General features: G+C 37.6%; 1 protein-coding gene across 2 annotated transcripts in view; it reads right to left on the bottom strand.

The window, feature by feature from the left end:
* Positions 1–20370, bottom strand: part of sema3h (sema domain, immunoglobulin domain (Ig), short basic domain, secreted, (semaphorin) 3H) — a 206082-nt gene extending 185712 nt beyond the window's left edge. For both annotated transcript variants that reach the window (XM_061904843.1, XM_061904845.1), the window contains exons 1-2: positions 20226–20370; positions 12074–12147 (exon numbers count right to left, since the gene is read on the bottom strand). The gene's annotated coding sequence lies outside the window, so the exon portion shown is untranslated. The remainder of the gene's footprint in view (positions 1–12073; positions 12148–20225) is intronic.
* Positions 20371–26735: the final 6365 nt, after the last annotated feature.

Below are 26735 nucleotides of genomic sequence, written 5' to 3'. Positions count from 1 at the left end.
AATATATGCTCATTTTAAACTTTAATGCAGAGAGGGAAATCACAACTAAGTCAATTGACCAAAATTGTATTTATTAAACAGTTATTAAGCAGTGGCACAAACATTCATGTCATTTCCAAACAGAAAGTGCAAGATTGTCAGAGACATTTTAAAACAAGTTATTAGTGCACTTTTGTGCATGATGTCACTAAGATGACCTTTTAAAAACAACACCAAATTAAAGTGCACTTTTTGTACAGAACACCACTTCAATAGTTTAAAACAAATAAAGTGCACTTTTGTGCATGATGTCACAAGATATTTCAATAAGGGTCAAATAAAAATAAATGATAAATGGGTTGTACTTGTATAGCGCTTTTCTACCTTCAAGGTACTCAAAGCGCTTTGACACTACTTCCACATTTACCCATTCACACACACATTCACACACTGATGGAGGGAGCTGCCATGCAAGGCGCCAACCAGCAACCATCAGGAGCAAGGGTGAAGTGTCTTGCTCAGGACACAACGGACGTGACGAGGTTGGTTCTAGGTGGGATTTGAACCAGTGACCCTCGGGTTGCGCACGGCCACTCTACCACTGCGCCATGAGCTGCATAATAGGAAATCAAATAGCAGTGTGCTACTTTTTGTAGCAAAGCTTTTGCCGCATAATTGTTCAACATATTCCCGCTTGAAGCCAAACCACCGCCAGACGATGCACCCAGTGCTGTTTTTCTTGGGAATTAATTTTTCTTCCTTCATTTGTTACCAGATTCGCACCTTCTTTCTCTCGTATTACCACTGGCAATGCTCCGTTAGCAGATAATGATACCCATGTAGCTACCTCTCTGCACGGGGAGGGCCTGTGACGTTGCACACATGACGTATGTAAGAAGGTACACTTGTTTATGACTCTGTGAGAAGGAGAGACAAGAAAGAGTGGGAAATGCATGTAGTGTAATGCCAGCAGCTAAAAGCAACCGTGTGAGAAAATATACTCGAATATCACGATATAGTCATTTTCTATATCACACAGGGACAAACCCGCGATATATCGAGTATATCGATATATCGCTCAGCCCTATGAGAGACCAACACACGCGAGGCTCAACAATTGCGATTGGCAAAGATGTCTGTTATTTCAATGCCGATGACAGCAGAGAAAAACAAACTCAGCCTTTAGCAGTTATGTAATCACACTAATTAAAACCTGGATGTCGATACAATGTCCATTAATCATGCAGCTCTAATCCCAGCTGACTTAATACAATCACAGGGCACACAGACAAACATTCATTCTTTTTCTGTACCACTTCGGCATTGTGGGTGAGCTGACTTGGGCGAAAGGTGGGGACCTAGACAATTATTGCCGGACTATATTTTTCCCCACACTTTGGACCATGCGCTTTATACAATGCTGCGACTAATTTCAATCAATCAATCAATGTTTACTTATATAGCCCTAAATCACTAGTGTCTCAAAGGGCTGCACAAACCACCAATTTATGGATTTTTCCGGGTTCACAAGCTTCACATGCCGCGAATAAATTTTGCCTTCGGCACATCGGACTAATGAAATGCCAAACAGGTCACGATCGACCAATGCAATTGTTCACATTAGATCAAACGCACTCACAAAACCGTTCAGTCAGATGCTGAGACCAATGGACAGAGTGGACTCACCTTCATCAAGACAAAATGCACACGACACAACCTCAAACCAGAAAGCGATCAACCCGGCACTTGAAAAGGATAACGGCCACCATACGAAACGGAACGGAACGGAAATCCACCACCAAGGGGCCTTGAAAGGCCGGACTGCCGAGCACGGAAAAAGAAGGTGCAAGTCCAGAGGCGACTCGCCTTGAAACAAAAGTGAAAGTGAAAACGCCGGAAGAAGCAATCCTAAAGTCCCCTCAACTCCCACAACGAATAAGACGACCAAAGAAGCCCCATTGCACAAGAGGCAGTAGAGGGCGAAGACCGCGCTCTCTGGTAGGTTGTATGTCGTTTTACAGGCACGGTTTTTTGGTAAATTTGTGAAAGAACACAAGTGTAAATATTTCATATTGAAATGTGTACCCCTCAAATGATAGTTATGTGTGTCCAATATAAGTACAAAATATATTTTTTTCAAAAATTAATTGCTTGTGGTTTATATTTAGGTGCGCTCCATAGTCCGGAATTTGCACTAAATGAAAAAAAATTATTTCTCAAACCAATGGGTAACTTATAGTCTGATTAACCTAACATGAATATGTTTCATATCTGAATCGTGATTCATAAATAAGCCGATTCTAAATCTATTCACAATTCTCAAGATTGTATATATATATATATATATATATATGTATATATATATATATATATATATATATATATATATATATGTATATGTATATGTATATATATATATATGTATACAAATATGTATATTATTATTCTTTTTTTTTTTTAAATAATCAATTCTTAAGATGTTGTTTGGCTTACTTTCACAATGTATACGTCCTACATTAGAAACCAGGAGGAGCTTTAGTAACCTGTTTTGACAGAGGTGTTATCATTTTTATACCAAGTAATATATTGCGAGAATTGGTTTGAAAAGAGAATTGTGTTCAATCGAGAATTATTTCTGATTTACATCCCTAACATTCACACTTTTTTTAGTATTGTTAAATGGCAACTAAAGCACATCATACAGTTGTTCAAATTCTGCGTCTAGACCGTGATGTAAGTCAAGTTTTAGTATGAGTCGGATCTAATACTTAACTACTTGGAAAACTTAAACAATGCAAATAATAAATACAATAATAAAAGGAGCCATATATAATATATTCATGTCAAGTCATTAAATGGCCGTAATATGTCAAAAGGCATTAATATATCATGTTCTTTTTGAATACCTCTATAACTGATAACAGTAGTTCAGCCAGGATATGCTCATTTAAAAACTAGATTTACAGCCCCGAAATCTTGTTATTGTTTTCATTTCGATGTCCCGCCCTCTACCGTTTGACCAATTAGAAACTCTGAGTGTGTCACATCCAGGTTGCCAGTTACGCACTGCCACCTTTGTCTGGCTACTGCCACTGGTAAAGTTACTAAACATGTCAGAAACTTAGTAAATCTAAAAGGCGTCATTATGCTTGTCAACTTATTCGAAAAGGATTTGTATCAGAATTTTGACCGTGATTGCAGTACCGTTTCTTGCCACATGATTACATATAGCACCTTTAAATGAAAAAGTAAAAACATTTGTATTATCTTAAAATATTGTTCCAGGTTTGTTTGGAAGTGCACAGGTGGGAGGGGAATCATAAAGCCCCATTCCTGGGTCGATCTCGTGTAAGAAGAAGAGGGTGGGGGCAATGCAGCCTGCTGAAAATGATGAAAAACGCTACTCTGCGTAGCAACTGACGCTGTGGTCAAAGTTGGAATTGTTTGTAACCACAGAACGTCGCAAACTGAGGACTGCCTGTAAATGTTTAAAGACAAAGCTATGTGTTATAAATATTTACTGGTATCAACATTTTAGCTTGTTTGTTTTCCATTGTGCCGTAAAACAAGTCATGATCCGCACTTTGATGTAGAGCATTGTTCCTTAACCATAGAGCCATGGCTGCCAAAAAATATCTGCGTCTCAGCTGTGGTCCGTATAGAGAACAGCACCGCTCAGTTGTAATACACGTTTCCACCACTTGTAGCAGTAATGACAATACAAAAGTAGAAGTAATAGAGAATCAGAATCAGTTTTATTGGCCAAATATGACTTGTTTCCTAAGAGTATAAATCATAACTAAAGTGTTGAATCTTTATCTTTTTTTTTTAGACAGTTTTTAGAAACATTATTATAATTGTTATATATTATTAATTTAGTTACAATGTATTTATTTTATTAGTGTGAAATTGTGTGTAAGTTTATTTTTCGTTAATTTGTATAAGTCACGTCTTTTGCAATATATTTGATTAGTATTTATGTTTGTGATAAGCCTTGATAATCATAATCTGTGTGATTAACACATGGTTCTATATCATTTGACAAGATTTATCCTGTTAAAAATAAGTAGATTAGATATGATTATTGAATATGATTAAAATCAAGAGTATTACTAATTCTAGTGTTAATATTTCAAATTTTCTGCAGTGAAAAAGTTGGGCCCCAAGGTCAAAACGGTTGAGAACCTCGGACATACAGAGTGTCCAATTAGCCCGGTGCTTCTCAAAGAGTGAGGTGGGCCCCCCGAGAGGGGCACGGTGCAACCTCGAGGAACATGCTTTATCAGTATCAAGGTTCAAACCATGCTTCCAAAAGCTGTGCACTGCAAAACGTGCTCACTGTAGCTGACTTTTTTATTTTTATTATCTATATTTGACTATCCATCCATCCATTTTCTACTGCTTATTCCCTTCAGGGTCGCGGAGGAAAAAGAAAAACGGAACAAATTGTTTCATTTATTTTAGTTCCTAAGTTAATGTTGATCAATTTGGATGTATAACTATTTATTGAGTTTGTTTATTTAATTTTATTTTCCAGTATGAGATGCCCATCCGTAAATTTTCTACCGCTTGTCCCTTTTTTGGGGTCGCGAAGGGTGCCGGAGCCTATCTCAGCTGCAATTGGGCGGAACAGTATGAGATGGTTAAAGTATAAATAAAGACTTAATTTGTTTTTTTAGGCTAATTTATGTACTTTAAATATTTTCTATTGCAGACTAAAAAATTATGTTCATAAAGTTATTCTTTGTTGTAAGTTTATCTCTATTTCGGTTGTGTTTTATTTTAATGTTAATAAAGATCCAATGTTATGCAGAGGTGAACTTATAACAATTATATAGACCAGGGGTAGGGAACCTAAGACTCTCGAGCCAGATGTGACTTCTTTGATGACTGCATCTGGCTCTCAGATAAATCTTGGCTGACATGATAAGTAATGAATAATTCCGCTGGTAATTACAGTTTAAAAAATAATGTTCAAAATATAAAACATTCTCATACAATTTAATCCATCCATCTGTTTCCTACCACACCCTGTTTAACAAGACGCATTAATGGTAAGAAGCATTTTATTTATCATCGGTAAGCTTCCGATTAAAATTTTTATTTAAAAATAATAAGAGACCTATTATGTGAAGATATGTCACTTCATTTCTGTTTGTGCTTCTTTGTTTTGTATTTACTTCCCATCAGTGTTCTTATTCTGTTTCCATTTCCTGCTGAGCGCTGTGTTTTTTTCCCCTCACCTGCTGTTGATTGACAGCCGGTCCACACCTGCTGCCAATCAGCATGTTTGTATTTATGCTTGACTTGCGTGAAGATTGACGATTGTTTAGAACTGTACATGCAAGACTACTTCAATCTCTTCTGTTGATATTAAAATCATCTTACCTGCTCTTCGCTCTCCCGGTTCCTGCATCTTGGGGTCGCTACTACTGCTGCCATGCGAGTTTGGGACATATTATACTCTAGAAGTGTTGGTCTTACTTAATGCAGACATTTTGTTGTATTCAGTGTTAAAATATATTATATGGCTCTCACAGAAATACATTTTGAAATATTTGGCGTAAAAGGCTCTCTCAGCCAAAAAGGTTCTTGACCCCTGATATAGACCAATGACACCTTTGAGTGGTGGCAGAGAGTGAGGGGGCAGGGCACAAAATGTTTTCTTCCTCTGAGGGCGGGCATAACCGAGAATAACTGAGAAGCACTTAATTAGTCTAACATGCTTCTTTTGGGATGTGGGAAAAAAAAGTACAGGAGTACCCTGACAAAATTCACACGCACTCAGAGGACATCCAAACTCAACAGGGCGATTCAAACCGGGAGCTGTGAGGCAGACATGCTAACCACTAGACCAGCGTGATGCCCCTTTTTGAAATGAACAAAAGTGTTTTTCTCATTATGTCACATGTCTGCGGCTAACCCAAATGCAATCATTAAAACCTGTGCCTGCTTTTCTGCTGCTGTTATTTCCATTAGATGGCGGCGCATAGTAGGGGCGCGGTGGGGCAGCAGCAGCACATGGCGTCATTTTTTTCAGGTTCAATCAAAGGCTAGCTGGGACAATTTATACAATTCTCTGGGATGAATTATTAATTGAGGTTGCGTACCAATGAACAAGTACGGTATGCTCGCTCTCTACATGGAGTCTTGATCCCCAATGATTTATTCAGCACACTTGTTTGCTGTATTATAATTAGGACTTGCTAGTTCCTCCGAAATATGACCTATTCTGTAATTAAGTGCGGTGTTTACACAATCCCATAGAACATTTAATTGATCCCTGCTTTAAGCCGGCTCAATATGAATGAAATACATTTGATGCAACAGTGGCTGGAGATGCCGCCCACTGGCTGTGTGAAGCCTCCTCCTGTGATGGAAGGGAGTACTGAAGCACATGTTTTAATCATCACCATTAAATGCTGCACTTGCTTGTCTCACTAAAGTGCCATTAAATCAGAACATGTTTGCATCAGATGCTGTTTACACAAGTTACTCTTGGCTGCCTTCAATGACAAACGACTGGGAGTGCTTCGCAATATAATTTGATCCAAATACAACATCTGTAAGGCATGGTCTGTGTTAACAAAGATAATAATAATGCTAGGTCCTGATTGAGGTGTTTATTTTGAAACGTGTTCACTATTGTGGTTACAAATCACAGTGATATTTTTTTAAATTATTGTTTTCTCGGAGTATAAAGTTTTATAAAAATGTTCAAAGGCTTCCTGAATTTTGTTTGGTTTAGTTTTTACCCCTTTTGCTCTTGGATCCCTGATTTTATGAATTGTGTTTTCCGCTATCTTTTTTTTAGTTTGCAGGCCAATATTTTCATGGACTTAGAGCCACTTTCGTAGTGTCTGTTTCAAAAAAATTATCTTTTTTTACTATTTCTTGTGTGGCCAAACTGTTAATTTAATTCCTAATATTTCTTATTTCCCTTAATGTATCCTGTGCCAAATCTAGTTTGTGTCTTCTTTCTACTTCTTTTAGTTTTTCTTTTAAAGGCCTACTGAAATGAGATTTTCTTATTTGAACGGGGATAGCAGGTCCATTCTATGGGTCATACTTGATCATTTCGCGATATTGCCATATTTTTGCTGAAAGGATTTAGTGGAGAACATCGATAAAGTTTGCAACTTTTAGTCACTAATAAAAAAGCCTTGCCTGTACCGGATGTAGCAGAGGATGTGCACATGACGTCACGGCTTGTGGAGCTCCTCACATTGTTTACAATCATGGCCACCAGCAGCTAGAGCGATTTGGACCGAAAAAGCGACAATTTCCCATTAATTTGAGCGAGGATGAAAGATTCGTGGATGAGGATAGTGAGAGTGAAGGATTAGAAGAAAAAAAAAGACAAGGGTAGAGGGAGCAATTCAGATGTTATTGGACACATTTACTAGGATAAGTCTGGAAAATCCCTTATCTGCTTATTGTGTTACTAGTGTTTTAGTGAGATTATATAGTCATACTTGAAAGTCGGAGGGGTGTGGTGACCGCCAGTGTCTCTGAGGGAAGCCACGGAGGAGCCAAAAAAGTCGCAGATGCCTCTTTGACAGCTGCAGGAGGAACGACACAAGTTCCGCTCATGTCTACGGTAAGAGCCGACTTATTACCCCAATTTTCTCACCGAAACCTGCCGGTTGACATGTGGTAGAGAACCATGTTCGCTTGACCGCTCTGTTCTATATTAAAGCTTCACAACAAACAAAGAAACACCGGCTGTGTTTGTGCTGCTACAGCCGGCTGCAATACACCGCTTCCCACCAACATCTTTCTTCTTTGTAGTCTCCATTATTATTTGAACAAACTGCAAAAGATGCAGCAACACAGATGTCTAGAATACTGTGTATTTATGCGATAAAAACAGACTACTTTTAGCCATGATCGCTGCTGGGAGAACATGTCCGCTACCACCGGTGACGTCACGCGCACGCGTCATCATACGCGTCATCATTCCGCGACGTTTTCAACAGGATACTCCGCAGGATATTTAAAATTGCAATTTAGTAAACTAAAAAGGCCGTATTGGCATGTGTTGCAATGTTAATATTTCATCATTGATATATAAACTATCAGACTGCGTGGTCGCTAGAACTGGGTTTCAGTAGGTCTTTAAGTCATCTGATTTTGTATTCTAATTTTTTTTCTTACATGAAGATATTGCTATAATTTTCCCTCTTAAAACAACCTTCAGGGTGTTCCATAACATGGGAGGCGAAACCTCTCCTGTGTCATTGAACTCCAAGAAGAGACTAATTTCAGATTTAATTTGTGTCTTAAAGGATAAGTCATTCAGCAGACTGAGTTTAGTTTCCATGTATTATTTTTTGCCCTACATTTAAAGTCAATAGATATGTATATAGGTGCAAGGTCACTTAGATCTATCGTCCCAATTTCACAGGTACATATTTGATCTTTATCCTTCCCAAATGTTAGAAAATAATCTATTCTTGTATAAAGACAGTGCGGAGCTGAGAAATAAGTATAGTCCCTTCTGTCTGGGAAAAAGTCTCGCCATATGTCAATTAAGCCTACTTCCTCAAAAAGTGTGTTTACTTTCTTATAAAGGGGTTTAAAGTTATGTCTTTTTATACTAGAAGAGTCCAAATTTGGCTGTAAATATATATTTCAATCCCCACCACAAATCAAAAGACCTTCGGTTTCCGTTACCATAATATTGGTGATTTAATTATTGTTTGTATGTTTTACTGTATATTAAAAAGAGCAAATTGACTCACTGAAATTATCTTTTTTTGGTTGTATTTATTAAAATCATAATATTTTTCATTGCTTGGTTTGAATCATTTTTCCCACTTATTTAAAATGCTGACTTAATATTTGAATGTAGCGTCCTGGAATGATTCACTTAGCAATTAAGATTATTTTGCCATCTTTATAATTGTGCTTTTCCACTAATAATTTTCCGCAGGCTTCTGATTGGCTGAAACTCCCTTACATGGCAATAGCTGTTACTCTGTTGTTCTGGCATGTGCTTGATAGCTCAAGTGCAATAAAAAAGCACTGTTGGTAAGGTCAAACAAAATACATATATATACAATTTTTTAAATAGCTGTTTAGGTGGGGTACACAGTGGGGCTCTAACAATATATTAATGTCATATCACCGTTATTGTGACCAAAATTGTCACCATTATCGTAACCAAAATGATCATGGTTGTTAATATTAGCACTGTATTGTTGAATGTGCTCAAAAAGTACTTTAACACTGGGATATTTGAACCAGGATACATTGATATATACTGTATATATACATTTTTTAAAGGTTAAAGATACCCTTTTTTAAATCAGGCTTTTACTGAACATTTTAAACTCTTCTGAGGTCCTAATTTATATTATGTTCATTTTATGTTATTTATTTCTATTATTTTTACTATTATTCTCACTATTTTATGTTTTTTTTTATTTATTTAATCATTATTAATATTTTCCTATATATACTAGAACTGTCAAATGGTAAAAAAAATATCAGAATAATCCCATTTTGGAATTTGGATTAATCATGATTAATCACATGCAATTACTCGCTAGCATAATCAAAATTTGCTTAAAATGACCCCAATATTTGTACAAAATTTACACAAATGCAATTTTACTGCCAGAATGTCATCCAACGACGTTTTTAAACATTTTACATGAATGCAATGTCATTATTTGCACAAAACTTGGTAACAGCTTTTATCTAAAGTTGTTCCAGGCTGTAGTTTGGAGTGAAATTTGCCAACGAGCACACCAGCCAGAGTCTCCTTACTCATATTTGTTCCGAGTCTGACGTATGCATTGATCTTATCCCTGACCGTATCGCAGTTAGGTTAAAAGAGCTTGTACGGTCATAATAAATTGCATGATTCATCTAAGCATGTTCACGATTAAAGCAATATTCTTTTGTGATTAATCTCGAGTTAACTCATAAATTCTGACAGCCCTAATATATAGAAAGTGTTTTTTTGTTTTAAATGATTTTTAGATCCTCAGTGCCATGCCTGGCCTTATTATTGTCAATATTGCTGTGTTAAAGTTAAAGTACCAATGATTGTCACACACACACTAGGTGTGGTGAAATGTGTCCTCTGCATTTGACCCATCCCCTTGTTCACCCCCTGGGAAGTGAGGAGAGCAGTGGGCAGCAGCGGTGCCGTGCCTGGGAATCATTTTTGGTGATTTAACCCCCAATTCCAACCCTTGATGCTGAGTTCCAAGCAGGGAGGTAATGGCTCCCATGTTTTATAGTCTTTGGTATGACTCGGCCAGGGTTTGAACTCACAACCTACCGATCTCAGGGCGGACACTCTAACCACTAGGCCACTGAGTAGGTTAAATTGTACTGCTCCCAGACAGGTTAAGACAGTGCTTCCCTGAGCAGGAATCGAACCCGGGCCGCGACGGTGAGCACGCCGAATCTTAGCCACTAGACCACCATAGATCTGTGTGCGCATGCATATGTTTTTGTTGTGTTTCGTTTTGTGTTTTTTGTGTGGAGCACTTTATGTTGCACCATGCGTGTGCATGACGAGAGTTATATACATAAACATTGATTGATTGTAGTTTCGTTTCTAAAACATTAATGCTTGTATTCATGCCAATATTTAAAATAGCCAGCGCACAGCTGCTTTTCTATGACAGGAGCATGTGACTTCTTCAAAGTGCGCTAATCAAACAAGGTTTTACAATACTTCAAATTTGAAACGCTAATACTATCCATCCATTTTCTACCGCTTGTCCCGTTCGGGGTTGCGGGGGGTCCTGGAGCCTATCTCAGCTACATTCGGGCGGAAGATGGCGTACACCCTGGACAAGTCGCCACCTCATCACAGGGTCAACATAGATAGACAGACAACATTCACACTCACATATTTACACACTAGGGCCAATTAAGTGTTGCAAATCAACCTATCCCCAGGTGCATGTCTTTGGAGGTGGGAGGGGCCTATCCCCAGGTGCATGTCTTTGGAGGTGGGAGGAAGCCGGAGTACCTGGAGGGAACCCACGCAGTCACGGGGAGAACATGCAAACTCCACACAGAGAGATCCCGAGCCCGGGATTGAACTCAGGACTAATAGTCAGGAATTTCACAATTTAGCTTTACCTTGGTAATTACCGAATTTTTCGGGTTATAAGTCGCAGTTTTTTTCGTAGTTTGGCCGGGGGTGCGACATATACTCCGGAGCGACTTATGTGTGAAATTGTTCACACATTACCGTAAAATATTAAATAATATGTATCTAATTCGCGGAAGAGACACAGAAAATGTCAGCAATCGTCACACACACGTCAGCAATCGTCACACACACGTCAACCAATAAGAATTCGGCGGGGGTGGGTCATGGAAGAAGTGCATTGTGGGTCATGGAATGCTAACTGCTATATGCTACTGCCGTAGCTATTAAAATGGCTCATTTCAACGTTGGTGGTAACTTATAAAAACTAATAAGGGCTGAACAAAAATGGCACCGAAAAGGAAATCATGTACTGCAGATTACAAGCTGGACGTAGTGAAATATGCAGCAGAAAACGACAAGAGAAAGCGGCGCATACCTTTGGAGTTGGCAGAGTTGTTTAGAAGAGACATCGAGGAAGAAGATTTTATCGGATTTATCGATTAGGAGTGACAGATTGTTTGGTAAACATATAGCATGTTCTATATGTTATAGTTATTTGAATGACTCTTACCATAATATGTTAGGTTAACATACCAGGCACCTTCTCAGTTGGTTATTTATGCCTCATATAACGTACACTTATTCAGCCTGTTGTTCACTATTCTTTATCTATTTTAAATTGCCTTTCAAATTTCTATTCTTGGTGTTGGATTTTATCAAATAAATTTCCCCCAAAAATGCGACTTATACTCCAGTGTGACGTATATATGTTTTTTTCCGTCTTTATTATGCATTTTCGCCGGTGTGACGTATACTCCGGAGCGACTTATAATCCGAAAAATACGGTATTTCATCCTTCGGAATCAGTTATTTTATCTGGAATTGTAAAACACGAACTCATTGGCATTTGTGATGCATCTCAACTTCATTAATGCTAAAAAAAACTGCAACAGTTTGTCTTAAAATCAGTACCTCAGACATTGGTGCTTTTTCTGGAAGAGCTCCAACAAAAGCATGAAGGTCCAGTTGTCATCTACATCATGTATCTGAGGAAGAAGAGAGAGATTAGATATTTGAACTGGCATCTTAGGGTCATCACAGCGGCATAATTTTATGACCTGGCCAGCGGGGCCTCTTAATTACAACAGAAAACTCTCCCTGCTATTGGGAACAAAAAGCCTCTGATTTTCTCGCTGACAAGTGACATCCGTTAGTCAACTGGTGTGTGAGCTCTGGCTGTGGAGATCATTACCGGCCTCACATCTCGCCGCTCCCGTCGGGCATGAAGCGCACAGACACTAGTGCGCACACTGGTGGCCCTGTGTTGCATGGATTGAGTGCGAACGCTGCGGTTAATGAGCCTTCATTGTCACCGAGTTGTTCTGTTTGTTCAGAAGCAGGAGGTTTGTGTCTCCACTTTGGGCTGATATCAAACCCAAAGAATCCACCTTGACTATGTAAGCTTATTGAGTGGCAGTACAGCACTAACAGTTGGCATATATTACTAAGAGAGTTAACGAATAAATGTCACAATTGCAAGTTAAACTTTGTATTTATTTTTACTCACTTTGTTCTGTCTGCCACACACAGCATCATTACATCTCTCGTATTTTTAACTCAGTGTTTTTCAACCAGTGTGCCGTGAGATACAGTCTGGTGTGCAGTGGGAGATTATGCAGTTTCACCTATTTGGGTTAAAAACATTTTTTGCAAACCAGTAATTATAATAAGCAAATAATGTGTCGTTGTTGAGTGTCGGTGCTGTCTAAAGCTCGACAGAGTAACCATGTTATACTCTTCCATGTCAGTAGGTGGCAGCAGGTAGCTAAATGCTTTGTAGATGTCGGGAACATGGTTTGTCGTGATCACAAAATACAGACAGCGTGAGGCTGTGTGCAGATAAAAAGGTATCTATAGCTTAAACCAAAAATAAACAAAAGGCGAGTGCCACCAAGAAAAGGCGTTGAAGCTTAGGGAAGGCTATGCAAAACTGAACTGGCTACGAAATAAACAAAAACGGAATGCCGGACGACAGCAAAGACTTGCAGCATGCAGAGCAGAGTACAAAAAATACATGCGTACATGACATGAAAACAATGTCCACACAAAGAAGGATACAAACAACTTAAATAGTCTTGATTGCTAAAACTTTGAACTGTTTAAACTGTTATTAACTCCCTTTTTATCTGACAAATTGCTCTTAAAATATTTGTATCTGCCTTTTCTATGTGCATATATATATATATATATATATATATATATATATATATATACATACATATATATATGCACATAGAAAAGGCAGATACAAATATTTTAAGAGCAATTTGTCAGATAAAAAGGGAGTTAATATATATATATATATATATATATACATACATATATTTATTAGCTGCAAATCTTTGGGTGTCCCACAATTCGATTCAATATCGATCCTTGGAGTCGCGATTCGATTATATATAGATTTTTTCAATTCAACGCGATTCACGATTCAAAAACGATATTTTTCCGATTCAAAACGATTCTGTATTCATTCAATACATAGAACTTCAGCAGGATCTACCCCAGTCTGCTGACATGCTAGCAGAGTAGTAGTTTTTTTTTAAAAAAAAGCTTTTATAATTGTAAAGGACAATGTTTTATCAACGGATTGCGAAAATGTAAATTTGTTTTGACTATTTAACGAACGAAAAATACGACTTATTTTATCTTTGTGAAAACATTGGACACAGTGTGTTGTCAAGATTATGAGATGCCATGCAAGTGTAAGCCACTGTGACACTATTGTTCTTTTATTATTTTTATAAATGTGTAATGATAATATCAGTGAGGGATTTTTAATCACTGCTATGCTGAAATTATAACTAATATTGATACTGTTGTTGTTGATATTCATTTTTGTTTCACTACTTTTGGTTTGTTCTGTGTCGTGTTTGTGTCTCCTCTCAATTGCTCTGTTTATTGCAGTTCTGTTGCTGGGTCAGGTTTGGTTTTGGAATTGGATTAAATTGCTGTGTATTGTTTTGTTGGATTGATAAAAAAATTAAAAAAAAAAAATAGATTAAAAAAAAAAGAGAATCGATTCTGAATCACACAACGTGAGCATCGCGATTCGTATTCGAATCGATTTTTTTTCCCACACCCCTAATATATATATATATACATACATAAACAGTATATATATATATATATATATATATATATATACACACACACATATACAGTGTGTATATATATATATATATATATATATATATATATATATACACACACACACATATACAGTGTGTGTATGTATATATATATATATATATATATATATATATATAGATAGATAGATAGTACTTTATTGATTCCTTCAGGAGAGTTCCTTCAGGAAAATTAAAAGTGTATATATATATATATATATATATATATATATATATATACACACACACACATAAATGTATACCGTTAAAACTTACTGTATTCGTGTGGTGCGTTTAGTGATCCTGTGAAAACAAAGATTTTAGGACTTACCAGTGTATATGCTAAAACTTTATTTTGTTTCGTATGAAAACAGAAATGGGCAGTACGGTAGGACAGGGGTTAGTGCATCTGCCTCCAAATAAGAAGGTAATGAGTAGTCCTGGGTTCAATCCCGGGCTCTGGATCTTTCTGTGTGGAGTTTGCATGTTCTCCCCGTGACTTCGTGGGTTCACTCCGGGTACTCCGGCTTCCTCTCACCTCCAAAGACATGCACCTGGGGATAGGTTGATTGGCAACACTAAATGGTCCGTAGTGTGTGAATGTTGTCTGTCTATCTGTGTTGGCCCTGCGATGAGGTGGCGACTTGTCCAGGGTGTACCCCGCCTTCCGCCCGAATGCAGCTGAGATAGGTTCCAGCGACCCCAAAAGGGACAAGCGGTAGAAAATGGATGGATGGATGAAAAGAGAAATACTACTGTAATTCATACTTAATTTAAGTAGTAACTACTGGGAGCTATGACATGTAAGTTGCCTGTTCAGTTAATAAAGGTTTGAAGATGGCGACAGTTGGACAGAAACAATTATTTCCTCTTTGAGGTTTTTTTAATGTTACTTGTCTATACCAGTTTGTGTTCATCATTCCAAAATACTTTCTTAAACTGATGTTAATTGAAAGTGAATGTGATAAGAAACGTATGCTAAAAGTTGTTTTTATGCTGTTTGACTTAAAGGCCTACTGAAAGCCACTACTAGCGACCACGCAGTCTGATAGTTTATATATCAATGATGAAATATTAACATTGCAACACATGCCAATACGGACTTTTTAGTTTACTAAAATGCAATTTTAAATTTCCCGCGAGGTATCCTGTTGAAAATGTCGCGGAATGATGACGCTTATGATGAAGTGTGCGCGTGACGTCACCGGTGGTAGCGGACATGTTCTACCAGCACCGATTACGGCTAAAAGTAGTCTGTTTTTATCGCATAATTACACAGTAATCTGGACATCTGTGTTGCTGAATCTTTTGCAATTTGTTCAATTAATAATGGAGACTACGAAGAACAAAGATTTTGGTGGAAAGCGGTGTATTTCGGCCGGCTGTAGCAACACAAACACAGCCGGAGTTTCTTTGTTTGTTGTGAAGCTTTAATATGGAACAGAGCGGCTTAGCAAACATGTTTCTCTACCACATGTCAACCGGCAGGTTTCAGTGAGAAAATTGGGGTAATAAGTCGGCTCTTACCGTAAACATGAGCAGAGCTCGTGTCGTTCCTCCTGCAGCTGTCAAAGAGGCAGCTGCGACTTTTTTGGCTCCTCTGTGGCGTCCCTCAGAGACACTGGTGGTCACCACACCCCTCCGACTTTCAGGTATGACTATATAATCTCACTAAAACACTAGTAACACAATAAGCAGATAAGGGATTTTCCAGAATTATCCTAGTAAATGTGTCTAATAACATCTGAATCGCTCCCACTGCCCTCGTCTTTTTTTTCCTTCTAGTCCTTCACTCTCACTATCCTCATTCACGAATCTTTCATCCTCGCTCAAAGTAATGGGGAAATTGTCGCTTTCTCGGTCCGAATCGCTCTCGCTGCTGGTGGCCATGATTGTAAACAATGTGCGGATGTGAGGAGCCCTACAACCAGTGACGTCACGCGCACATCGTCTGCTACTTCCGGTACAGGCAAGGCTTTTTTATTAGCGACCAAAAGTTGCGAGCTTTATCGTCGATGTTCTCTACTAAATCCTTTCAGCAAAAATATGGCAATATCGCAAAATGATCAAGTATGACACCAGGGGCGTTACTAGGCCTATTTTAGGGGGGCTCAAGCCCCCCTAAAATATTCTTAAGCCCCCCTAAATAATTTGACGTTTCATTTTATTTTTTACAAATACATGCTGAAATATTCATTTTAAAGTGGCCTGAATAAGAGTTTTGAATAAATAATCATATAACCTGTCATTATTCACTCAGTTTCCCCTCACTTCATAGCGTAAGGAGCGCTACTGCCTACTAGCGCTGACGAGACGAGACGCACGGCCGCCATCTTGGAGTGGTGATCCACTCCACTCAGTGCAATTCTTTTGGCAGGAGCAATGAACTTTCAGCACATTTTATCTCAGTGAATATTACTGATTTTCACACGTTTTTTTGTCATACGTGTAACTATGATAAAGGACACATGTTTTGGCGTGTTCATAGTTTGCTTAACAGTAATAGAATATTCTTATATGCTATAAGTGACCAGACGTCCGAGATCCAAACTGGGAATAATAATCCCAGAGAAGGGGGAAAAAACGGTCAGCTATTTTTAAATTAAAGAAACAATATGATTAGCTTATATATACATGTGTATATCCTACGTAAACAATGTATGAATATACTCGATATCTATATATCTTACGGACCAATAGACTGTAGAGTTTATTCTGTCTTGACACTTAGTATTGATATTTTATATTACATTCTTCCCGTAAACGATCATGTTTACAGTGATTGTTTTATATGTATTTTTCATGTATGTCGCTTTGGATAAAAGTGTCTGCCAAATACTTAAACATATATAAACACCTGAAAGTCTTTATAATCTGCTAAAACCACCAATCTGTTTCACTGGATTCAGAATAAAACCAAAGTCTGTCTTTCCCAACAAAGTTAGTATTTGAATATTGTTACTTGAAGACTTATTCCTGGTTATACTGTTAAGAGAGTATTGTTTTATGTTTTGCCTAAAATGAGAATGCATCATAATTAGTGGTGGCTGGTGAATTTTGTTTTAGGTGGGGCTGAAAGTTTGTAAATCCAAATACCCGTGGGGGCGTCATCCTCCCCCAGAAGATTTCTTTGTGATTTTCACATACAAATATTGAAGATCTTTGCTCCTTCTCAACTCTGTGGTCAAGCTGCACAAAACCTTGTGTCTGCAATTGTAAATAATTTAGTTCTTAAGTTTTGTGTTTCTTGTAGAATCAATATAAAGTAATATACATTAGCCTATTGTTAAAATAATGAAAAAAATCATCAAAAATATATTTGTTTCATTGCATTGATTTGTCACATTAAAAGCTGTTGTATTATTATAGGATGGCTTGTAAAAACATTTCATAGGATTTTCAGAGGGAGGAAAATCCAAGACATTTTATATAAAATGTAAAATGAACAAATACATAGAGAAAAAGAAAAAAAATTATTAAAAGTCATTGTCCTGTGCATTTTTTTTTTACTGTCCCCGGGACGACGGGACATCATTAATGTCAAGCCCGGGCAGTTACATTTTATGGTTCCCATTATTTGTTTCAGCATTGCACTTTGAAGATGGTCCCTCAGCTCTTTGACAGCTTTGGCTCTTTTTCAGATCAGCAGACGGACTCTAAGTCTTTCTTACAGTATACATAAACGTTTCTCACTTCTATTCAGACTTCCTTATATATTTAATTTCCTTAACCGACTGAAATAATAATAATAACAAAGATTAAATTGTAAGTCTTTGTTAGCCGTTTGTGAAGTTTTGTACTCGTGCGCTACGTTCGCTCACATCCTGTTCATCTCCTGGGGGCTAAGCCCCAGGGACGTCGCCAGACATATTTCACTGGGGCATGTGCCCCACTGTGGATCTGCAGTGCCCCAGTAAAAATTTCACCAATAAAAAAAAAAAACGCTTCAGAGTTTAAGTTTACATAACATAGACAACAGCGCACATACTACTTAGTATGGTAATTGATTGCTACTGTATTCACTCCACCAATGAGCACATGGCTAATTAATATGGTAATTTATTCACGTGTGGATCGAGAGAGGGAGAGAGGGCAAGAGAGAGAGAGAGAGAGAGGATGCGAATCACTGCTGAGGTAGGTAACGTGAGCCAACAACAATTTGTTAATTACATTATTTTGATTTCGATTTGACTCAAACTGTAACTCCTAGATGGATTTAAGAAAGTTATTCGCCCACAGCAGAGAAGAAGCAAGGAATGAGAGATGTAAGTGAAGTCCTAGCTAGCTAGGCAACATCATTGTCTTAAGTTGATGCTAAGTTAGCTAACGTTCTTCCTTGTATCAAGACAAACATATTCATTTGCTGTACGAGCTGTCGGGGGAATTTCCAATCAACATGAAACATAATGTTGGTTATTGTCTGCTGCTTCTGCATCAATAATGATTTGGAGTAAGCATGTGTGAGTTAAGTGCTTCTCAAATGGTTTATCTTCAGGAAGAAAAACATTTTTCCATATCATCAAGTCGTGAGCCAAATTTTTAAATCAGGTTTATTTCACAGAAAAATAGCACAGTAGACTTGTCTTGTTAATCGGTGTGACTTTGACTAAAATAATCTTGTTTTGTCACCAGAAAAATGACTACAGCTAAAGCCTCTGGTTTTGTTTCCAGAAAAAATAGTAACATTTCTGTATTTGTTTTCAGAAAGATGGCTGAAAATATCGGGTTTTATTGCCCCATTTAGATTTTTAAAAAATATATTTCTATGTCTGTCCTGAGTCCTCCAACTTGTTAGTTGGTTTGCCTTTGCTAAAATACTTACTAATAGTCACTAGATAAATGGCTAAAAATATCTGGTTTTGTTGCCACAATTTGATTTTTTTCTCCCTAAACTTTTTTTTTTTTTCATGCCACTCACTGAAAATGACACACAATCCACTTTTATGTCACGAGCCAGCAGTTGGGAACCACTGGGCAACTGTATAACAGTTACTGTAATATTTCCATGTCTGTCCAGAGTGATTGACCACTTTGCAAAAATGAAAAGGAGACGTTACAGTTTACTTCTCAGAAAATGATTCCCTGAACAGACACACAACAGTTGTTCATTTATTCTACTACTGTAGCTTTATTGTTTTGTGTATATTTTATAGTTTTGTGTATCTGATATAGAATTCGCCACATTGCCATAAATGGAAATTAAATAATATAAAAGAACCCAGAGATGTAGGGGTGCTTTATTTTTTGATTTACTTTTGTAGATGTTAAATGTGCAGATGATTACTGCAATAAATATTTCAAAAAGATTCATTGCTCTTCCTTTTTGCTTTCACCAGTAGCAGTTTAGAAGTCTGGAGTAAAAAAGTGCACAAGAAGGTCAAATGCATTAGTTAATGTCAGGTGGTTAATCAAAGATCCATACAACATAATCTGATAGGATTTCATAGTTTAAAGCACTATTTATGTATTTTTTATGATAAATAAGTGCTAAAAAATGTTTTTGCTTGCGCGCTTTGCACGCAAACATGAAGTATTTGTGCCCCAGTACAGTATTAGGTCTAGTGACGCCCCTGCTAAGCCCCCCGTGTCCTTAAAAGCTAGTGACGCCCCTGCATGACACATAGAATGGAGTTGCTAACTCCCTTTAAATAAGAAAATGTCATTTCAGTAGGCCTTTAACTTTAGTTGTCTGAAACAGTTTGTGTTCAAAATTCCACTTGATTTTCTTAAACTGATGTTAATTGAAAGTAAATGTGATAAGAAACTTCTACAAAAACGTGTTTTTATGCTGTTGGACTTAAAAAGTAAAAAAGCTAATTGCCGCAGGTGGTCGTCGACTATCGAAAATGTTTGATGTGTTTCTTTTCGAAACCAGAGGACTATTAGGGAGTCGTGGGTCAAAAGTAACATAACTTCCCTGTGCTGTGAAAACTTACCAAAACTCTGAAGCGGTCCTTCGAGAAAAAGGGAAAATGTTGGATTTACAGGAGAACCGCTGCTGCCATCTTACGGCAGTCACATCTTCATGCGCGCGGCCGGGAACGTGAACTACTTAGAAAATCCCGCGAGACTTCCACTGCGTGACGCCATCAACCCACTCTATTGAATGCGCTGCTGTGTAATGTGCCATTTTTACCGCTAGAGGTCAATGTAATGCCATGTAATGTAAATTGAGCTAAGGCAAAGTCATTGCAATCATATAAGTTCTGAAGTTGTTAAATTACATTCCTAATGTAATAATAATTTTCAATGCGATTGTTTTCGAACCGCTATACAATAAATAGATTAATATCATGTTTGTCGTTGGTGGTTTAATTAATTTTGGAAAAACGTTACTTCACATAGGAGTAAACGATAATTTAAAGGCCTACTGAAACCCACTACTACCGACCACGCAGTCTGATAGTTTATATCAATCAATGTTTACTTATATAGCCCTAGATCACTAGTGTCTCAAAGGGCTGCACAAACCTCTACGACATCCTCGGTAGGCCCACATAAGGGCAAGGAAAACTCACACCCAGTGGGACGTCGGTGACAATAATGACTATGAGAACCTTGGAGAGGACGAAAGCAATGGATGTCGAGCGGGTCTAACATGATACTGTGAAAGTTCAATCCATAATGGATCCAACACAGTCGCGAGAGTCCAGTCCAAAGCGGATCCAACACAGCAGCGAGAGTCCCGTTCACAGCGGAGCCAGAAGGAAACCATCCCAAGCGGAGGGGGATCAGCAGCGCAGAGATGTCCCCAGCCGATACACAGGCAAGCAGTACATGGCCACCGGATCAGACCGGACCCCCTCCACAAGGGAGAGTGGGACATAGGAGAAAAAGAAAAGAAACGGCAGATCAACTGGTCTAAAAAGGGAGTCTATTTAAAGGCTAGAGTATACAAATGAGTTTTAAGGTGAGACTTAAATGCTTCTACTGTGGTGGCATCTCAAACTTTTACCGGGAGGGCATTCCAGAGTACTGGAGCCCGAAATGAAAACGCTCTATAGCCCGCAGACTTTTTTGGGGCTTTGGGAATCACTAATAAGCCGGAGTTCTTTGAACGCAGATTTCTTGCCGGGACATATGGTACAATACAATCGGCAAGATAGGATGGAGCTAGACCGTGTAGTATTTTATACGTAAGTAGTAAAACCTTAAAGTCACATCTTAAGTGCACAGGAAGCCAGTGCAGGTGAGCCAGTACAGGTATATATGTATGTATATATGTATATAAAGGTATATACAGTATAGGTATATATGTATGTATATATGTATATAAAGGTATATACAGTACAGGTGTAATGTGATCAAACTTTCTTGTTCTTGTCAAAAGTCTAGCAGCCGCATTTTGTACCAACTGTAATCTTTTAATGCTAGACATGGGGAGACCCGAAAATAATACGTTACAGTAATCGAGGCGAGACGTAACAAACGCATGGATAATGATCTCAGCGTCTTTAGTGGACAGAATGGAGCGAATTTTAGCGATATTACGGAGATGAAAGAAGGCCGTTTTAGTAACGCTTTTAATGTGTGCCTCAAAGGAGAGAGTTGGGTGGAAGATAATACCCAGATTCTTTACCGAGTCGCCTTGTTTAATTGTTTGGTTGTCAAATGTTAGAGTCGTATTATTAAATAGAGGTCGGTGTCTAGCAGGACCGATAATCAGCATTTCCGTTTTTTTGGCGTTGAGTTGCAAAAAGTTAGCGGACATCCATTGTTTAATTTCATTAAGACACGCCTCCAGCTGACTACAATCCGGCGTGTTGGTCAGCTTTAGGGGCATTAACATTGCAACACATGCCAATACGGCCTTTTTAGTTTACTAAATAGCAATTTTAAATTTCCCGCGAAGTATCCTGTTGAAAACGTCTCGGTATGATGACGCGTGAGTTTGACGTCTCGGGTTGTAGCGGATATTATATTCCAACCCGATCCAAGCTATAAGTAGTCTGCTTTAATCGCATAATTACACAGTATTCTGGACATCTGTGTTGCTGAATCTTTTGCAATTTGTTCAATTAATAATGGAGAAGTCAAAGTAGAAAGATGGAGGTGGGAAGCTTTTAGCCTTTAGCCACACAAACACAGCCGGTGTTTCCTCGTTTAAAATTCCCAAAGGTGAAGCTTTACTATGGATCAGAGCGGTCAAGCAAACATGGATCCCGACCACATGTCAACCGGCAGTTTTCGGTGAGAAAATTGTGGTAATAAGTCAGCTCTTACCGGAGACATCAGCGGAGCAGGCGTCCTGCTGCAGCTGCGTGACTTCCCTCAGAGACTCTGGCGGTCAACACACCCGTGGCCACACCCCACCGACTTCCAGGTACTATATAATCTCACTAAAACACTAGCAACACAATAGGCAGATAAGGGATTTTCCAGAATTATCCTAGTAAATGTGTCTAATAACATCTGAATCGCTCCCACTGCAATCGCCTTTTTTTTCTTCTAGTCCTACACTCTAAATTTCCTCATCCACAAATCTTTCATCCTCGCTCAAATTAATGGGAAAATCGGCGCTTTCTCGGTCCGAATCGCTCTAGCTGCTGGTGGCCATGATTATAAACAATGTGAGGATGTGAGGAGCTCTACAACCCGTGACATCACGCGGACATCGTCTGCTACTTCCGGTACAGGCAAGGCTTTTTTATTAGCGACCAAAAGTTGCAAACTTTATCGTCGATGTTCTCTACTAAATCCTTTCAGCAAAAATATGGCAATATCTCGAAATGATCAAGTATGACACATAGAATGGACCTGCTATCCCCGTTTGAATAAGAACATCTCATTTCAGTAGGCCTTTAAGGCAGAGTCATTGCAATCATATAAGTTCTAAAGTTGTTAAATGACATTCCTAATGTAATCATGCTTTTTTAATGCAGTTGTTTTCGAACCGCAATACAATAAATTGATTAATATAATGTTTTTGTCGTTGGTTGTTTAATTTATTTTGAAAAAACATTACTTCACATCGGAGTGAACGATTATTTAAACCTGCTCATTGTATTAGCCATTTTATTCCCTTTATTACATATTTTGTGTCAGATTGCACCATCTGCATCTTTTTATGTGGATGAGTGATCGTTGCAATGTTGATAAGGAATCTAGAAGGGGAAACCCGGTGTCTATTTCGTCAGACTAAACAGTTTGGTGGTGGCAATTGTGCTTCGGTATGTATAAGAGGCTAAAAATAACACGTTAGTGATTAGGTGGGTGTGAGGGTGAGTCACAAGTCCCGGTTCTCCCTAGAGCAGGGGTGTCCAAACTTTTTCCACAGAGGGCCGCACACAGAAAAATTTAAGCATGCGGGGGCCATTGTGATATTTTTCCATTTTCAAACCATAATAAGATATATGGATTTTTTTTTTTAATCCTTAGGGCTCCTGGGGAGCTTACAGTCACTAAAATGTTAAAAATAAGTCAAATTTTTTTTTTTTATTTAATGCTTACAGTAAATCTCTATATCAACTTGAGGTTGATATGAAGTAAAAAAAAAAAAAAAAAGGTTTTATGCCTTTTCTGTCAAAGACAACTTTATTTTTTATAGTAAGACTGAAATATGCAGTATTTAGATGGATATATAGATAGTACTTTATTGATTCCTTCAGGAGAGTTCCTTGATTCAGAAATTAAAACCCTCAAAGCTCAATAATGAAGGACACCATTATTATTTAATAGTTTTGTGTAATCACAGTGAAAAGTTAAATAAAATCCTACTAAATATATTTGAGATCCGAAAGGTTCGGCCCTAGTGTGTGAATGTGAGTGTGAATGTTGTCTGTCTGTGTTGGCCCTGCGATGAGATGGCGACTTGTCCAGGGTGTACCCCGCCTTCCGCCCGATTGTAGCTGAGACAGGCACCAGCGCCCCCCGCGACCCCAAAAGGGATTAAGCGGTAGAAAATGGATGGATGGATGGAGGTTCCCCACTCATAAAGTGATACATTTTTATTAGTTTTTTTTTACTTTTAACACTTAAATGTCAAGATCAACTTCCTATATATCTGTCGATTTTAAGTTTGAACGATTATTTTGTTTGTTTTATGCTCTTTTGTCAAAACTTTGATGTTTTTATATGGCAACCACACAACATATGCAATATTTTTTTCCACATAAAACATTTTAAAGTGATAATTTTTAAGCAATAATTCATTATAACATAGATTTTTTTTAATCCTTTTTTTTTGAACAATGGAAAAAAAAAAGAAAATATAGAGAAAAGGGAAATAAAACTGCCTGCATGGCAGCTTTGTGTCAACATTGCCACTTTTTCCCTCATTAGATTTCACCTCATTCCACTTTTTTAAAATGTTTTATTTTTATTTTTGCAGTACTATCAATTTTTCCAGAATGTGTGGCGGGCCGGTAAACGATTAGCTGCGGGGCGCAAATGGCCCCCAAGCCACACTTTGGACACCCCTGCCCTAGCGTCATAGCAAAACTGCAGACTACACGCCTCATACAGACATGACTGAGCCTCCCTCCTGTCATCAACAAAGATCGTTTATTTTTTTTGAAAAGTGAATTTATAACTTTCATTTGTTGTTTCTTTTTGAGTAAATCTACATTATTAAAACATATTGTTCTGGATCAGGGGTCACCAACCTTTTTGAAACCAAGAGCTACTTCTTGGGTACGGATTAATGCGAAGGGCTACCAGTTTGATACACACTTAAATAAATTGCCAGAAATAGCCAATTTGCTCAATTTACCTTTAATCAATATATATATATATATATATATATATATATATATATATATATATATATATATATATATATATATATATATATATATATATATATATAAAAATACCCATTTTATATATAAAATGGGTATTTCTGTCTGTCATTCCGTCGTACATTTTTTTTCCTTTTACGGAAGGTTTTTTGAAGAGAATAAATGATGAAAAAAACACTTAATTGATCGGTTTAAAAAAGGGGAAGACACGAAAAAAATGAAGAATAAAATTTTGAAACATAGTTTATCTCCAATTTTGACTCGTTAAAATTCAAAATTCAACCGAAAAAAATGAAGAGAAAAACTAGCTATTTCAAATCTGTTTGAAAAAAATAAAAAAATAATTTATGGAACATCATTAGTCATTTTTCCTGATTAAGATACATTTTAGAATTTTGACGACATGTTTTAAATAGGTTAAAATCCAATCCGCACTTTGTTAGAAAATATAACAAATTGGACCAAGCTATATTTCTAACAAAGACAAATCATTATTTCTTCTAGATTTTCCAAAACAAAAATTTTAAAAGAAATTCAAAAGACTTTGAAATAAGATTTAAATTTGATTCTACAAATGTTCTAGATTTGCCAGAATAATATTTTGGAATTTTAATCCTAATAAGTCTGAAGAAGTATTTCACAAATATTCTTTTTCGAAAAAACAGAAGCTAAAATGAAGAATTAAATTAAAATGTATTTATTATTCTTTACAATAATAAAAAAAACTTGAATATTGATTTAAATTGTCAGGAAAGAAGAGGAAGGAAATTAAAAGCTAAAAAGGTATAAGTGTTTAAAAATCCTAAAATCATTTTTAAGGTTGTATTTTTTCTTTAAAATTGTCTTTCTGAAAGTTATAAGTAGCAAAGTAAAAAAATAAATGAATTTATTTAAACAAGTGAAGACTAAGTCTTTAAAACATTTTCTTGGATTTTCAAATTCTATTTGAGTTTTGTTTTTCTTAGAATTAAAAATGTCGAACAAAGCGAGACCAGCTTTCTAGTAAATAAATAACATTTAATAAATAGAGGCAGCTCACTGGTAAGTGCTGCTATTTGAGCTATTTTTAGCTGGCGACTCATCTGGTCTTTATGACGACCTGGTGCCCGCGGGCACTGAGTTGAAGACCCCTGCTCTGAATTATATCAGATTATGTTTAAAGTGGCTTAAAAGGAGTATATTTGATATAATGCGCTATGTCATATTTATAGACAGCGATCTCTTTCACTAGTCACTGCGGTTTGTAATAACTCCGCCCACTTCTTTACATCCCGCCCTCACGCTCTCCCATTGGCCAGTTCGTGTCTTCTGCGCCGCGTTTCATTGGACGGTTCTGGAAGTGGCTGAGCGCGTATTGGTTAAAAGCAGTTGGGCTCGCGCTGAGCTAAAAATAGAGCGGTATATAAAGCCGGCGTTCGCCAGCACGGTGAAGAAGCGGGAGGAGGAAGAGGAGGCAAGCAGAGGGCGAGGCGCTGTGAGAATGAAAAAAAAACCCTGTAAAAAAAAACACAAAACGAACACACGGAAACCTCCGCAGTGTTCCCCCACCTCCCCGCTCTGCTCCTGGAGGGGCTGTGCTGCGTTCACGGTGTCTGGCCAGGGTGGAGTAGGCAATGACGACCTTCCTTCCTGGCTGTGGTTTCCACTCTTAAGAGCCCTCAGTTCTCATCAAAATGTACACTGGCTCCCATGAGGAAGTTATTGGTA

Source organism: Nerophis ophidion, linkage group LG06 (assembly GCF_033978795.1).
Source record: "Nerophis ophidion isolate RoL-2023_Sa linkage group LG06, RoL_Noph_v1.0, whole genome shotgun sequence".
In the NCBI taxonomy this organism is placed as follows: domain Eukaryota; kingdom Metazoa; phylum Chordata; class Actinopteri; order Syngnathiformes; family Syngnathidae; genus Nerophis; species Nerophis ophidion.
Note: the sequence above shows the minus strand (reverse complement) of the source record. Positions and strands in the feature narration are given on the sequence as shown.